This window comes from Sus scrofa, chromosome 8 (assembly GCF_054392235.1).
Source record: "Sus scrofa isolate SSC_HxYL_T2T_F1_AM1 chromosome 8, Sscrofa_HxYL_maternal_Yorkshire_Landrace_v2.0, whole genome shotgun sequence".
Lineage (NCBI taxonomy): Eukaryota > Metazoa > Chordata > Mammalia > Artiodactyla > Suidae > Sus > Sus scrofa.
In genome coordinates, this window is record NC_139390.1 from 135211237 (window position 1) to 135227521 (window position 16285).

At 33.0% G+C, this 16285-nt stretch overlaps 1 protein-coding gene across 21 annotated transcripts in view; it reads right to left on the bottom strand.

Moving 5' to 3' along the window:
• The window catches only part of CCSER1 (coiled-coil serine rich protein 1), a 1212324-nt gene that overhangs the window by 1018699 nt on the left and 177340 nt on the right, over positions 1 to 16285 (bottom strand). The window lies entirely within an intron of this gene.

Consider the following 16285-nt stretch of genomic DNA (forward strand, 5'->3'; position numbering starts at 1 on the left):
TTTACCTGAGTTCCCCATATTCTAAAACAACTCTTTCTCTTAACCTGAATATAATGAATGCACAAATTATTCAAATTTATCACCACAGTATTAGGAGGAAAATTTATGATTATATAGTAAAATAATTCATCCTGGCAAACATTACAGATTAAATTCATCTATCATATATTTATAGTTTGAAAATGGTGGCTTTGAAACAACATCTGAAGGCAAAGTAGGCGATAGATAATAAGATATATATTCTAAACACATGGCATTATTCTTTCTCCCAATAAATAATTCTTCCATAGGCACAGTGCCTTAAATTACAAAATTATTTACAGAGTTTCCTGTTGCAGGTGAGAGGAAATCCAGGACCTTCAATATTATCAGTTATCAGAAAAGCAAAGTTAAAAGACTGGAAAATGACTTTGCCAACTTTAGAGTTTTGCTCAAAATTGACATTTTTTGCCTACCACTGTAAAAATAGTACTATCCCTTCTACGTAGAATAAAAAAGCTAACTTCAATAACGTTTTATTTATTGAAATATAATTTCTCAAATATCTATTATTTACCAGCTTTACTGAGGTGTAACAATTTAAATTGTGCATATTTAAGGCATAACATGATATTTTAACATATACATTGTGAAATGATTACCACCATCAAGCTAATTAACATAAATATCACCTCAGAAAGTTATCCTCTTTTGTCTGTATACAATGAGAACCCTTAAGAACTACTCAGCAAATTTCAAGTGTATATGCAGTATTACTAACTATAGTTACCATCAAGTCTTTTATACTTTTGTCATAGAAGAGAAAATTATGAAGGGTATTTTTTTAATTCACTAATTTATTCAGGTGAGGGAACTGCAGAACACAATTAAAAGACTCCAAGTCAAATAGCAATAAGGTTAGTTCACCAGATCTTCAGTTTTCTCCCTTAAAATGTCCTTGTGATTAAAGACTGCAATTCAACATAATAAAGCCATGTATATCACGACCGTAGCTCACATAACATATAACACTGAAAAGCTGAAAGCTTTTCCTCTAAGATCAGGAAAAAAAGAAAAAAAAAAAAGGACCAATTCTTATCATTACTATTTGACATGGAATTGGAAGTCCTAGTCAGAGGAATTAGATAAGAAAAAGAAGTGAACAGCATCCAAATATGAGAGGAAGAAGGAAAACTGTTCCTGTTTGCAGATGACATGATCTGATATATATAAAAGCCTAAGGACTCAACAACAACAACAACAACAAAAAAAACCTGTTAAAGCCAATAAATGAATATGGTAAAGCTGCAGGATACAAAATCGATATTAAAAAGTCAGTTGCAAAAACAGGCAAAGGATCAATGGAATCAAATAGAGAGCCTAGAAATAAACCCAGACACCTATGGTCAATTAGTCTTTAACAAAGAAGGCAAGAATATAAACTGGGAGAAAGTCTTTTTAGCAAGCGGTGCTGGGAAAACTAGACAGCTGCATGTAAATCAGTGAAACTAGAACATACCCTCAGAACATGTACAAAAATAAACTGAAAACCACTTAAAAACCTAAACAGAAGACATGACATCAAAAAACTCCTAGAAGAGAATATAAGCAAAACATTTTCTGATATAAACTGTACAAATGTTTTTTTAGGTCAGTCTCCCAAGGCAATAGCAATAAAAACAAAAATAAATGAAAGGGACCTAATCAAATTTATAAGGTTTTGCACAGCAAAGGAAATCATAACCAAAATGAAAAAAAAAAACAAACAAACAAAAAAAAAAAAACCTATAGAATGGGAGAAAATAGTTGCAAACGATGCAACCAACAAGGGCTTAATCTCCAAAATATAAAAACAACTCATGCAACTCAACAACAACAACAAAAACCCAACTGAAAAATGGGCAGAAGACCTAAATAGACATTTCTCCAAAGAAGACATACGGACATACAGATGCCATTAGGCACATGGAAAGATGTTCAATATAGCTAATTATTAGAAAAATGAAAAACTGTAATGAGTTACTATCTCACACCCAATAGAATGGTCATTATTAATAAGGCTACAAATAACAAATGCTGGAGAGGGTGTGGAGAAAAGGGAACCCTCTAACACTGCTGATGGGAATGTTAATTGGTACAACCACTATGGGAAAACAGTATGGAGGTTCCTCAGAAAACTAAAAGTAGAATTACTGTATAATACAGCAATCCCACTCCTCAGTATATATCCAGATAAAACACTAATTCAAAAAGATTCATGCACACTTATGTTCATAGAAGCACTAGTCACAGTACCCAAAACATAGAAACAATCTAAATGTCTACTAACAGATGAATGGATTAAGAACATGCAGTACATATATATGTACAATGGCATACTGCTTAGCCATAAAGTAGAATGAAATAATGCTGTTTACAGCAATATGGAGGCAACTATAGAGTCTCATACTAAGTGAAGTAAGTTGGAAAGAGAAAGACAAACACAATTTTATATTATTTATATATGGAATCTAAAATATGGTACAAGTGAGCCAATCTACAAAACAGAAACAGACGCACAGACAGGCCTGTGGTTGCCAAAGGGGGAGAGGGGAGGGCGTGGAATGGACTGGCAGTTTGGGGTTAGCAGATGCAAACTATTACATTTAGGATGGAAATATAGCAATATCCTACTCTATAGCACAGGGAACTATATCCAGTCTCATGGGATAGATCATGATGGAAAATAATATAAAAATAATGTAAAAGGTATGACTGAATCACTTTACTGAACAGCAGAAACTGGCACATTGTAAATTAACTATATTTTAATAAAAAAAGCTAGTTGCTTTTCTATATGCTAACAATCTATATGAAAAAAAGAATGAAGACAATCCTATTTACAAAAGCATCAAAAACAAAAACAAAAATACTTAGAAATAGGGGAGTTCCCATCGTGGCTCAGTGGTTAATGAATCTGACTAGGAACCATGAGGTTGCAGGTTTGATCCCTGGCCTTGCTCAGTGGGTTAAGGATCCGGTGTTGCCATGAGCTATGGTGCAGGTCACAGATGCAGCCTGGATCTGGCATTGCTGTGGCTCTGGCATAGGCCAGCGGCTACAGCTCTGATTAGAACCCTAGCCTGGGAACCTCCATATGCTACGGGTGCGGCCCTAGAAAAGACAAAAAGAAAAAAGAAAAGAAAAGAAATAAATTTAACCAAGGAGGTGAAAGATTTCTGAACTGAAACCTGTAAGACGCTATTGAAGGAAACTGAAGACACAAATAAATGGAAAGATATCCTGTGTTTATTGTTTGGAAAAAACAATATTGTTAAAATGTCCATACTAAGGATCTAATATTCAATGCAATGTTTATCAAAGTTCCAATGACATTTTTCACACAAATTTTGAAAACTCCTAAAATTCACAGATAACCACAAAAGGCCCTGAATAGCTAACACAATCTTAAGAACAAAGCTAGAGACATTGCACTTCCTGATTTCAAACTATACAACAAATCTTTATTAATCAAAACAGTATGATACTGGCATAATAGATGCATATGTCAAATTTTGATTATGTAAGTTTTTATTTAGTTTTTCTGAACTTTATTTTAGAAAGCTACATAATTCATACTGTTCTTTTTGAAATTTCATCAAATGTAAGTAGTATGTAATGATTTTTAACTATGCAAGTGTTGAAAACACTATATTTGTATTCCTTTTGGCTTCTCCCACTAGTTGTAATTTTGAATTTTTATTTTTATTATTTTTATTGTTATTGTTGGCACACTGTCCAGGCTTCTAATATTTACCTTCTGTATTACTTTCTGACAAATAAAGTCCTATAAAAAAAGATATGATGGGATAATTCCTAGTCAGAGGAATGGATTAGCTTTGAACCCATACACACCCACACACACGGATGTGCACGCTTTTTCTAGCAGCGAAATAATATTCATTCACATCCTGGTTGACAGAATTTCATTTTTTTTCACAGTGGTCACCGATGTCATCATGCCTTAGTTTCTATTTGTTCAAGCACTTTGATTGCCTCTCTTTGAATGACAACTTAGATGTGTGCAAATGCTCAGACTACACTTTCCGTTCCTCAGAGCTCTGTATCTACTAATTCATTATCTTACTTCACTGGCTGTTGCTCTGTACAAATCTGAGGACCATCATAAATGTTTCCCGTTTGAAAAAGATTTTATTAGTGTCTGAAAACTTATAAATTTCTTTATTATTGAATTTCAGAAATTTTATAGACAATTTATATTAATCACTTTGTATCAAATTTCTTGTAATACTGTGTAACCCTTTTAATCCAAACTATTATTCTTCCTTTAAGTAATTTTATATCTTAGTAATATTTTAGGATTTTTTTTCTATCCAAATGTGTTAACTTCTTTACTACTTGGACCCCATCGGTCTTCATTTCAAATGCTGTTGTCCATAAAGTTTGTCTTTTCAAAGAGTTTTCATTTTAATTGAAGATATATCCCTCTGTATTCAATTGGATTATTCTCTGGAACCTTTTATCACTATCATCAACTCAGTTTTCAGCCATAACTTTCATATTTATTATTACGTTTAATAAACTAATCCTGCAAAGGCCTTGCTGTTTTTTTCCCTCATTTTATAGTCTTAGCGCCACAAATTCTGTTTCCTGTCGATATATTCTTTTATCTTTGATGCTTTGTTTTAACATTAATTTCTCCTTTAAATTTCTCTTTTTGTTCTTTCTCTTTAGGCTTTTCTAAAGACAAAATACAATTAACTAAAACTTAATAAACACTGGTTATCTGCCAGATAGTCTTTGTATAATAATATGTTTAATTATCCTACAAAAAAATCCTAGAAGAAAATGATAGTGTTATACTCACTTTGATATGATAAGAATAAACACACACACACACACACAAAACAGAAACACTGTTACTTGCCTAATTTTCTTCTGTCTTCTAATATCAAAATATCATCTATTTAGCAGTTCTCAGCTTTCATTTCATCTGGTAATTCATACAAATTTCAAATTCCTCTCACTATAGACAGGGAGCTTCAATCTTTGATAATGAAAAAGACTGGGGTTTGTGTGAAAAATATGAGTAGAGGGAGATATAGGATTGCCTGAATTTGGAGGAAAGAGGTAGATAATTCAAAAAGGCTCATATTTTGTATTTTCCACACCCCCACTACCATCCCCAAGAGTCAACTGTATTGCCTATTAAGAGGTAAAAATATCAGTGTCACACAGAAATTATGTTTAGGTTGGGTATAATGTTCTTTCTTTCCACCACATTACGAGAGAAAAAGAAAAACTTTACCAACCGAATTTACTAAAGCAACATTATTTCCTAGTTTAGTTTTTTCACTTGCTTTCCAACATGGAAGAAAATTTATAAGAAGCAAACATTAATAACAAATACTACTTTTTAAAAAATAACACACCACGGTGTATCCCTGAACAGTTTTTCCAAGATAAACAACAGCATAAATAACATAACCATCAAAATCATTTGCATTAAAAATATTATCCCACCTCTTTAGGGTAAACATATTTTCAAAAGAGCATTCTGCCACAGTCTAACTGATGCCATTAGACCAAAAAACTTTATTACAATAGTGGTTGGGAAAACAGATTAGTGATAATTAAATAAAAATAATAAAATTTTAAAGATTTTAAGTTTGAAATTGTAGTTTACATAATAATAATAAAATAAATTCACTGTTAATTGTTTCATGGATTTCCAAATCTAAGTTTACCAAATCACAGCTGGCAGGCCAAGTTGTATTTGGGTAAGCAGTGTTTTTTGGAATAAAATTCTCAAACACATGAGTCCACTAAAAATCAGGAAATGTAAACCAAGGAAAAATCCCTAAAGATCTGGTGTACTTTAGGGACCACAGTGATGCTGGAGCACCTATTATGTGCCAAAAATTCTGTTAGTATCCTTCTGGGACTTGCAGTACAAAAATGAAAAAGAAAAAAAAAATACAATTTAACAGCCAAATAAAATATATTCCTGCTCCCCAGGTACTTATTATTTATTTAGATAAATAATAAAATTAAATGATTACAAAATTAAGACAAATGGTTGATTAGAAACTGGCAAGGAGAGACATAATCTAAAACTTGCCAATCTAAACTGGAAAACCAGGACTGGGTCCATTTCAACTCTATGGTCCTTGACACATACTGAGTCCCAGCTTTGCCAAATGTTAGCTCTGCAACCTGAGGCAAGTTATTTACTGTCTTAGTGCCTCTGTTGTCTTACAGGTAAAAGAGGGACAACAGAATTATTATGTGAGTTAAGGAATTAATACTTGAGCAATAACCAGTGCAACATGGTGTTAAGTCAGTCAATAATTTGAGATCCATATTCACTTTCACTGATAATGTGTAGTTACTCGATTTGCAATTTTCCTAGGGCAAATCCACAAATTGACAAAATTTGTGTACTCATATATCTTAGAATGCATTTCCAACATGAAACTATTGATGTCACATTACACACATTGCAAAGGAAGAAAACCCGTTCACAGATTACACCCCATACAGTGTGCCTTGCTACTTTATGAAAAGCCCCTGGTAAATCAGAGACAAACAGACTGAGAACCAAAAACATAGCGGGAAGCCTATGGCCGTGGTGACCTCCTTACGAAGTCAGAGCAGGAAAAGCAGAGAAAACATGGGGAAAGGCAGGTAATTTTTAGAAAGCATGTGGTGGGAATTCTTTCCTAACTCACTTGGTCCCATTCTAATATTCTGAAAAATAAAAAAAGAGATTTAAGAACTAGATATGTGATATTTTATCTGATTAATATGTGATCATTTTCAGTAACTCCTAGACTTCCGTCTCTTTAAGTCAGGCAATTTATAACTAATTGTTCACAAACTAGTTTATTAGCATGATTTTTACATTTCGATGATATCTGAAAAACACTAAATGTTTTCTTTAATTGTAGATGTAATTTTAACTGGAAGTGCTTATGTTGTACATGTTTTGTGTGCCATTTTGGCATGCTGAGTTGTTTTTCACCAAAACTCTCTCCGTCCCCCAGTCCCTGCCAAAAACTGTGAGGGATCTCAGACCAACACTATATGTGTTGGTATTGCCTGGCCAAAATTTAGTTCCATGAAAGCTGACAAAAGACATAAGATCCCTCCATCAGAAACAAAGGACTCTATTACTTGGGGCAGAAGTGGTAACAAGAGTGTCAACATTTGCATAGGTTCTCTGAGTCCTAATTCTTAGAGGGTGACATACAGAGGGCTTCATGATGCCTGCCCAGGCAGTAGGGGTGTTACACAAGACAGGAAAACTGAGCTTAGAGAACTTGAGTCTTTTAAAGTGAAAAAAAGCCTGCCTAAACTTTGACCCAGAGGAAAACATTATTATAGTAGAGAGTAAACAAATCTCCTTTTTGTTCAGGAGAGAGATAACTAAGTATATCTTCTAAGGCAGACTCTTCACAAGGCAAACATCCTTGAAAAGGTGGTCTGAAATCAAAGGCAGACAGTGCCTCTGCTAACAAGAAACAGAAGAGATCTGTGAAGTATCTCCCAACAGCCTCCAAGCCTATCATGATACTGATTAAGAGTTTATTCTAAATTTATCTTGAGACATATGGTGTCTTTTCCCACTTGGAGGCGATTCAAAGTTCCCAGAGAAACAGCCAAAGAGGATAAATAGAAGAAAATGTTGTAAATTTATTTAAGCTAGATTTTGTAGAGCAGATGGAAAAAGAGAAAAATGTAACAGAAACAAATAATGGAAAGTAATAGAATCCATACCACTCACAATGGTTGCTCACAGTTGTAGAGCATTACAAACACCTACTGTATGTTGAAAGCTGCAGAAATACCAAAACTACTATTGATATCTCATTAGTCCTAACAATAATACACATACATAAACATCTATTTCTGCTTTGTAGATGAAGAAACTGAGGCGTAATTGTGTCACATGTCACATAATGGCAAAACCACAATTTAAAACCACACGTACACACAGAGGTGCATGAAAAACTAATGAAATCTGAATAAACTCTGTGGATTGTACCAATATCAATTTCCTGGCTTCTATGTTGTACTATAATTGTTACAGAAGATGTTACCATTGGGGGAATCATGAGACTTCATGAAAATTCCTTGTACATTCTTTAAAAAAAAATTTCCTTGGAATCTATAATTATTTTTAAAACATTTTAAAATCTGAGTAAATATTAGATAAAAGCAAAAAAAAAAAATACAGCCACAATATCATCATTAGACCTAACAATAATTCATTGGGTAGCTTTAATATGCTGTTCATTATTAAAATTCCTTGTTTGCCTGAAAAAATATAAATAATAATCTGGCCAAAGCTTTACATCTAGTCAGTGATGGTAGAGGACCCTAAATTTGGCAGAAGCACTTTGACTCTCTCCCCTTAGGTAACCACAAGTTTGTTTTCTATATCTGCGTGTCTCTCTGTTTTGTATATACATTTATTTGTACTATTTTTTAGATTTCACACATAAGTGATATCATACAGCATTTGTCTTTGACTTATTTCACGAAGTATAATATTCTCTAGGTCCATCCACATTGCTATAAATGGTAGTATTTCACTCTTTTTAATGGCTGAATAATATTCCACAGTGTATAGGTACCTAATCTTCTTAAACTAATCATGTGTTGATGGGTGTTTGGGTTGCTTCCATGCTTACTATTGTAAATAGTTCTGGGATAAATATTGGGGGTGCATTTATCTTTTCAAATCCTGCTGTATATTATATATGATGCTGTTAGGACAACAAATTGTAAGAGTTCTCATCACAAGGAAAAAATATTTTTAAAATTTTGTATCTATATAAGATGATAGATTAAGCGAAACTTATTGAGGTAGGCATTTCATGCTGTAAGTCAAATTATTCAGCAGTATACTTAGCTTATATGGTGCTGTATATCAATATCTCCATAATCCTGAGGAAATTTGCTTTTAACTCTTAAAAAAATATTATATATATATATATTTGATATTTCTTAATTTTGTCTTACTAATTTATTTCAGCTCTTCCTTTTTATAGGAAAAAAAGAATCATGGATGCTAAAATATCTTTTGGAGCTATAAATTTTAAATCCTGGAAAATTTTCTCCTTTCTCAGGTATACCTCTTCTCTGACATGCAACAGTTTACTATGTTCCAGTTTGGTTCCTTCACAAAATATTTCTGAATTATAACCACTTAGGTATTAGTTTCCCATAAAATAAGTCTCTCATAAGCTATGTTTTAATTGAAAGTCTTACCTTACACTATTACTACACAGGATACCAAGAAGAAATATCACCCAAGAATGTGACTTTACCAAGTGTCATACCGCCACCAAGTGGACCAGCATAAGATTAATGGCTCTGAATACTGAGGCCAAGGCGGCCTCTATCTGATTGGGGAACTATATAATAACAACATATAATTTTTAAAAATAATCTCAGAAGTGAACATTAAGTCGTATTTACATATTTTTTTCAATATAGAACTGAAATTCTGTAATTAAATAAAGTTTTGATGATAAAAAGCCAAAATAATTTGAATTCTCTGATCATTCTCTACTGATACTAAAAGAGTAGAACTCATCATTTTTACTAGTCTCTTAAAAAATATTTTATAACCTACTTGAATTTTACAAATAGAATTAATTGATCAGAATGTATTTTCCAGATCTGTTTCTATATGAACTTATTTAGACAAGCTCACTTCATTTCTGCCTTAGATTTCCTGAAATTTCAAAACTTTGTAATACGGAAAAATCTCTGAAAGTCATAGTGCTAATACCATACTTTTTCTTGTCTTGTAAATTAGACAGGTGTTTCTCTTCTAAAATATTACCAGAAATTATTAGAGAATTGAAAAAATATATTAAATGTATGTATCTGTAGTGGATAAACAGATGAGTTAATATTCAAATCCAGTAAAAACAAAGGTAGCATATAAAATTTCTTATCTCTTAATAGGTTTTCAATTATCTCATTCAGTCCTCACTTCAAATCTGTGAGGTTGGTATTATGATTAGATTTTGTAGAAAAGAAACTTGGGCTTAGACATTTTAACTTGATGTTCCAAAGTCACACAGCTAATAAATGTTTAAGGCACAGTGGTCTGATTTCCCAAACACTAGCTGTTAATCATTGCACTACAAACGACAGCTCTTAGGTTAATTTTTCACATACAACTCATGTAGTTATTCATTTCAGAAAATTTTATAAATACATATTTCAATATTTCTCAATTTATAACTTCAAATATTGCAATTACATTAAGTATATTAATTCATAATATTAATAATTAGTAAATGAGTAAATAACTAGTTCTTTAAAATTCAACCCTACATATAAGTTGTGGAATGGAAGAACTGCTTTAGTCATAAATTACAGTAAGTTATAAAACAGTACAATTACACATATACTAAAACTCCTAAATGCAAAATAGATGTACATGCTGTCTTCTATATACTTTAAGTTGCACAAACTGTTTCCTTTATTAAAGGAAACAGTGATTTGTCAGTACAAAAACAGAAGTGTTCTTATGAATTATGTCCTTTTGGATAAAGACATACAATGTCAAATGAATCAAGTAATATAGTTAAAACTTCAACAAACAATGATTTGTAGGTGGCCAATTAAGACAATGGGCTTGTCACCAAAGCCCACCAAATGAGCCAATTCGACTATTTCTGACATGAAAGTAATTTCTGCATCCTAGTAAAGGGATAATTTATATTTACAACAATTCATAACAGCCCTTTGGCAGCCATAAGGGCGCTGGAAATCTTTTCTTTCCAATGGGTTCAGCAAGTGCAGAAGTTTATAAATTCTGCCACAAGTGACATTAAATCATCATCTGAACAGATGCCAAGAGCCAAGGTGATTTTTCTTTCAATAATGTTGCCAAACATATAATTACAGGGTAAAAAGAATATTGCATGTGCATATTCTCTTCTATGCGGCCACGCAGTAATGGAAAGAAGACAGACTTTAGAGTCTTCATACATATTTCCCTATCTCAGGTTCACCACTTAGCAGAGCGTGTGAGAAATTCAACAAGTTATTTATCCTCTCTGAAGCCTGGCTTTCCTCATCTGAAAATAGGGGAAATAACACATATTTCACTATGTATAATGCTTACATGTAGAGATTAATAGTTCTTATAGGATTATGAGAATTAAGCAAAATAATTATTATGAATTACATGACAAAGTAAATAAAAATCTGTAGCCGCAATATAACAATGCTGATTAAATAATTTCAGTTAAGCTGCTACCTGCATGATCCTTCTTTCTCTGTAATTTATTAGCCTCTTCTTTTCTGGGAAACACATTTCTTTAGTAAATGGGAATGATGTATCCCATTGTCCCAAAGAAAGAAATTTTAGGCATACATATTCCTTTAAAACAACATTTCTTTTTTATACATACATCTTAATACAGTACATAAAGAAGTGGTTCTTGTTTAGAAGTCTGAAGAAATCTTGCCAGAAGACTTCTGAAGACTTTGGATTTTGTCTGAAGACTTCTGAACAAGAACCAGTTCTTTATGTAATGTGTGATCTTAGACAAACTATTTGAGGCTCTCTTTCTTTGAACAGAGTTAATGACTGACTAGAAAAAATGAAATGGTAGAACCAGGAGAGTAATATAAGGTGCTGAGGGGAAAGAAAATCTTTGTATTTAGAGAGAAATCTCTTTCTGATAAAGCAATAACAAAAATTACGATACGAACTGGAAAGAATAAAGAAACTGAGAAAAGCCAACATCTGTAATGTGGCGAAATGTCTAATATACATTGAATCTTCCTGCTTAGAAAAAAAACCCTAAGATACCTAAATTTTATTTTAAAAATGTTGGGGGCATATATTATCTGATTGTTATAGTATTTACTTCATGAAAAAGTCTGTGAAAATGCTTAGTATAAGAACTGTCCCGTATAAAGACAAAAAAAAAAAAAAAAATTGGAGTTCCCATCACCGCTGAGTGGTTAACGAATCCAACTAGCATCCATGAGGATGTGGGTTTGATCTCTGGCCTCGCTCAGGGGGTTAAGGATCCTGCGTTGTGGTGAGCCGTGGTGTAGGTCACAGACACGGCTCAGATCTTGCATCGCTGTGGCTCTGGCACAGGCCAGCGGCTACAGCTCCGATTGGACCCCTAGCCTGGGAAGCTCCATATGCTGCGAGTGCAGTCCTAAAGAGACAAAAACAAAACAAAACTAAAAACTGTCAAACATGAGGTATTAATACTTTCATTTGGATATAAATTTGAAGATATAAAAAATAAGCTGTTATATGTCTAATATCATTCAGAAATCAAGAATTACTTGAAAGAAAACCACTGAAGAAAACTGTCTCTATGAAAATGTATCTAATAAAATTCATTTTTGTAATCATCATAACCAATAGAATGTACTAGCATATCCAAAATATTAACTTCAGGGAATAACTGAAGAACTCTACCTAAGTTGCATTTAACTATCTACTAAATTTCTGATTTAATTTCCTTCATACATTCAGAACATGTACTGTATTTATTACATTCTGTTATCAGTTTCAACAATGGAATAAAGGTGAAAATTTCTCCCAGTTAACAACTGTAATTTGAGACTCACTGCCCCGATTTTTTCATAAAGTATTACTGCTAATTTTCTATCTTTATCTATCTTTTTATCTTAATTATACATTTATAATTTTCACATTTGTTGAATTATATTTTCTATATAATAAATGTCAAAAGCTCACATATGCAGATAAAGAGCGGAGACTGTTGATATATTAACTCTTTAATAATCTACTGGGGGAGTTCCCATTGAGGCTAAGTAGTCATGAACCCAGCTAGTATCTATGAGGACTTGGGTTTGATCCCTGGTCCTGCTCAGTGGATTAAGGAGCTGGTGTTGCCACGAGCTGTGGTGTAGTTCGCAGATGCAGCTTGGATCCTGCATTGCTGTGGCTGTGGCACAGGCTGGCAGCTGCAGCTCCGACTCAACCCCTAGTCTGGGAACCTCCATATGCCACTGGTGCAGCCCTAAAAAGACAAAAAAATAAAAATTAAAAAACAAAAATTGGAGTTCCCATCATGGCTCAGCAGTTAACAAACCCAACTAGCATCCATGAGGATGCAGGTTCAATCTCTGGCTTCGTTCTGTGGGTTAAGGATCCAGTGTTGCCATGAGCTGTGGTGTAGGTCGCATGTTTCAGGCATACTTTCCTTCCTAACTAGGTGAGATATTTTTCTCTAAATATACAAATTCCATGTAAATTAAACAATTCCCCTCAGTGGTAACATTTTTCCAACTATACTACAATATCACAACCAAGATACGGACATTTAGATTTGTTCGGATTTCCTTTATGAACCAAGATTTTTGTCATTTGGTGATTGTTCATGGGTGTTTGAAGAAAAAATATACTCTGGTATAGTAGGGTGGAGGGTTCTAAAATATTAAATAAAACCTGTTGGTTCATTGTATTTTTCAGATCTACATCTTTTCTAATTTTCTGTGTTGTAGTTCTATCAGTTATTAATAAGAATGATGCTGAAGTTCTAAGAGATAATTATGGATTTTATTTATCCTTTCTTTCCTGGGCTAGGAGTCAAACTGAAGCTGCAGCTACAGGCCTATGCCACAGCCACATCAACACTGGATCTGAGCCACGTCTGTGACCTACACCACAGCTTAACCCAATGCCAGACCCTAACCCACTGAGCAAGGCCAAGGATTGAACCCTCATCCTCACAGACACTGTGTCATGTTTTTAACCCACTGAGCCACAATGGGAACTCCCAAATTTTTTATATTAATATTTGCATAGCATAAGTTTTTCCATGTTTTTACTTTCAATCTACTTAAGACATTACGTTTGAACTGAGTTTCTTACAGATATTATGTTCTAGGGTCATGTTTTGTTATCCATTCTGTCAACTGCTATCATTTAAGTGATATATTCAGATCATTTATATTTAAGGTAACTATTGATACGATGGGTTTAAATCTATCATCTCATTATTTTCTGTTTGTTTCTTTTGTTTCTTGTTCCTTGTTCCTCTTTTTTTTGTTTCCCTGTTCGTCACTTAAATATTTTTTATGATTACATTTTATTTACAGTGTTTTGAGTGTATCTTTTTGTGTAAGTTACATAGTAATTACTCTGAGTGTTACAATATACACATATGACTTAAAACCATTTGTTGCTATTACAATTTTACTGCTTCAAGTGAAATATGGAAATTTCAGTTCCATTTAGGACCCTTTACCTACCCCACTTTTAAATATAATTTTCTTTAGTATTAGATGGTAATAAAATTTCTTTCAGTTATTAAATGTTATTTGTAAAATTTGTGAAGAAAAGGATAGTCTATAATATATACCCATATCTCTGCTCTTTCTGCTGTTCCGCCTTCCTTCCTGATACTCAAGATTCTTTAACCCTTTCCTTTCTATTTGAAGAAGTTCACCTAGTAAATCTTTAATTGTACGTCTCTCAGTGGAAAATTCCTTAATTTTCCTTCATCTGAGAATATTTATATTTCCCCTTCATTCCTAAAGTTCAGTTTCACCAGATACAGAATCACGGCTGACTCTCTTTTGTTTTTTTGCTATTGGCTCTTGAAAACTGTTTTGATACTCCCATCTGACCTCAATAACTTCAGATGAGAAGATTGCTGCCAATCTAATAGGTTTTTTAAAAAATTTTTCAGATTATTAGTACGGAAAAGAAGAACATTACATACCATAAAATAATTAACCTGCCAGGAAAACTTAATCCTAAACAACAGAGCTGGATATAAAGGAAACAAAACTGACACAGCAGAAAGGAGAAATGAAATCCATAATTATCACTTGGAACTTCCACATCATTCTTATTAATAACTGACAGAACTACAACATAGAAAATCAGCAAGGATGTAGATCTGGAAAATACAATCAACAGGTTTTATTTAATATTTTAGAGCCCTCCACCCTACTATGTATCAAAATGCATCATAAATTCTTGAAAGCAAAGCAGCCAGAAAAAAAAAAAAAAATCTTAGCATGAGGTACAGTGCTTGCGGCCTCATTATTTTTAATCCTTAGTTTTCCCCACATTTCTGTGTGCCTGCTTCACTCCAGCTATATGCTGTGCCACTTGAAATCCCGAATTTGTACAAATCTCGCTCCTTATTTTCTTCAAGTTATCCTCTAGTTTGAAGATACAGTTTAAACTGCTCACTTCAGTGAAGTGTCTCCTGACTCCGCATGGCCAAATGAGGTATCCTCGCCTATGTTCCTCCTCTTTACTGTCACAACACCCTCCTGGTATCACTTCCCTGGATGTCTGATGACAGTTAATGCTTCATCAGTTCCTAGAGTACGTCTGCATATTGGAGGCTACCAGTAACTCTTAAGCAATCACAGATGGTGTTGGGTATCAAAAATGGTTCTGCTATAGAGAAGTTAAACATGATTAAAGAAATGGAGCATGATGGAAAATAACGTGAGAAAAAGAATGTATATATACGTAGGACTGGGTCACTTTGCTGTACAACAGAAATTGACAGAACGTTGTAATCAATCACAATAAAAAATTAAAAAGAAAAGAAATGCACAGGAGTTCAAAATTTATACTTTACTAGGAGCCTTAGTTAACACTCTTCTCTTTAGTCCTCAAGGCATATATTATTATCCCATTTTACAGATGATGAATAAAGTAACTTTACATTCCTTTAACTAAATTGGGCTGTCTGTTACGTTTTCAATTAATTTTTAATGAGACACCAGATTTAGAAATATGATTGTTTATAAAATATTTTGAAAAATAGAGTCTTTCCATTGTGAGAGACAAAAAAAAAAGTATAAATGAAAAACAAATAGTTTAATTTTTATCTCAAATCTATCACAAGATGCACAGTAACATTTTATGTATTACAACAAAGTAGTTTGATATATATAATTTGTTATGCAAGGGTAAAATATACACACAGCTCCCAATTCAAAATATGTGAAAGGATATGCCCCAGATAAATTCACATATAACAATTCAAATTATTTTTTTTCATCCAGAGTCAACAACCGCTACCTCTTTCGTTTTCATCATATATATATATATATATATATACACACACACACATGTATATGTATGTATTTTTTCCCCACAGATGGTAGTTAAGTACATACAATGACAAACTTACTTTTTCTTCTTTGATTAGTGTTTGATTAGTTTTTCCAGAAACTTTTTTTGCTAATATTGTTATTACAAGTGGATTTCTGTTTGGATTATATGTGTTCATATGTATTACATTTTATTTCT